Here is a 1,884-nt window from a genome sequence, read left to right as displayed (position 1 = left end):
ACTTGCCGCCTGCCAGGATTCCGGGGAGTGTGATGCTTAATGGGTAAATTTTGATAGGTGAAAAAAAAGTGGAAAATTGGTCATGAGACACTAGGCAGTTAAGTGAATAAAACAGAGGGTACAGGCAGAAAGTAGCATGTATATAGTCCTTCAAAATCCTCAAGCCTTAAATATGAGAATAGAAATTATGTTCAGAAGATACTCTGAATAATAGGAAGTAGGGGGTTACATGAGTCTGGAACTTGAGAGATCAAAATCTGGCTTGGAAACATAGATCTGGAAGTCGTCAGCATAAAGGTTGAAGTTGAAGCCACGGAACTAGATGCGCTCACTCAGGGACAGTTATTCAGAGGGGCGCAGATGAGGACAGAAGACTGAAGGGACAGCTGTTTAAGGAATAGTTACAAAAAGATTTTACAAAGGAAGCAGAGGGAAGCAGCAAGAGGGCTGGGAGGCAAATGAGGAGTGAGGAGGATGGCATCAATGATCGCTCTGCCACTGAAACCTCCTTCTGTCACCTCCTTCCCTAGACCTCACAGTCCACGTTCAACATCACTTGAATGTCCCCTGCAAGAATGTCAGAGTTGGGCCTTTAGGGGTTATTTACGCAAGGGCATCTCAATCTTGACACTATTGACATTTGGGGTCAGACAATTCTTTTTTGTGGATGGCTGTTCTGTGCATTGTAGGAGGTTTAGCTGCATCTTTTGCCTCTATCCCCTAGATACCAGTAGGACACACTCCCCACCCCCCAACCGCCGGTCATGACAACCAAAAATGACTCTAGACATTGAAAAATGTCCCCTGAAGGGATGGAATGGTCCCCAGTTGATAACCACTGGGCTACACAATCCTCCCATCTCTGAATTTCTGGTAGGGGACATCCAAGTGATGAACCTCAGGCAGATGATTAGAAGGATCTGGAACTCAGGAGAAATGAGTCTAGATGAGGGTACATATTTGATAGTTTATCAGCATGTGGTGGGAGTTGAAGCCATGAGATCACCCAGGGACAGGGCATAGCATCAGAAGAGAACAAGACCCAGGACAGAGTCCTAGAAAGCACTAACATTTAAAGGGGAACCTGAGATGAGAATTCCGAGAAGGAGGAATAACAATTCTACCAAAGCTACTACTATCATTTACTACCACTTGCCATGTGCCAATGACTATGCCAAGTTCTTCACAAGCTTCATCTCATTTAATCCTGAACAGAACTTTGTGAAGTAGGCATTATCATCTCCATTTTCCTGAGAAAGAAACAGGCCCAGAGACATTAAGGAAGCCTGCAAAAATGTATGCTGTTAGTCAGTGCCAGAGCCAGGATTCAAACCCAGATTTGTCTGCCTTTTCAGTGCATACATTTGCTACCAGCAAACCTAGGAAAGAGGGTGGTCCTGGGATCCAAGGAATTAAGGAATATAAAGAAGAACAGAGCAATCTATAGCATCTAATCCAGTCCAACAACATAGGCAGGTCAGAAAAGTACAGAAAAAGTGTAGCAGATGAGCAGCAAGGATGCCATACGTGACCTTGGTGAGGATGGTTTCAGTAGGTGGTGGGAAGTCAGGCTGGATCGCAGACAGTTGAGGAGAGACTGGAGAGGAAAGACGTGGAAAAGCAAATGGAGGCTTCAAAGCATTTAGATTTGAAGGAAAGAAGAGAGATAAGGTGGTAGCTACAGGAAGGGAATAACCTAGTGTCTAGGGAGGTTTTTTTTTTTTTTCCTTACAACAAAACTTACATGTTTAATGTAGAAGATTTAGAAGACATTGGTCAATCAATGCTATCCCACAAACCAGAAAAAATCACAGGTAATATTTTGGCATTTATCTTTCTGGTCCATTGTTGTCCTATACATACACGCACACATTTTTAGAAAAA

The sequence above is a fragment of the Leucopleurus acutus genome (genome assembly GCF_964270905.1).
Source record: "Leucopleurus acutus genome assembly, chromosome: X".
Lineage (NCBI taxonomy): Eukaryota > Metazoa > Chordata > Mammalia > Artiodactyla > Delphinidae > Leucopleurus > Leucopleurus acutus.
The sequence above is the reverse complement of the archived record's forward strand: the minus strand, read 5'-3'. Positions refer to the sequence as shown.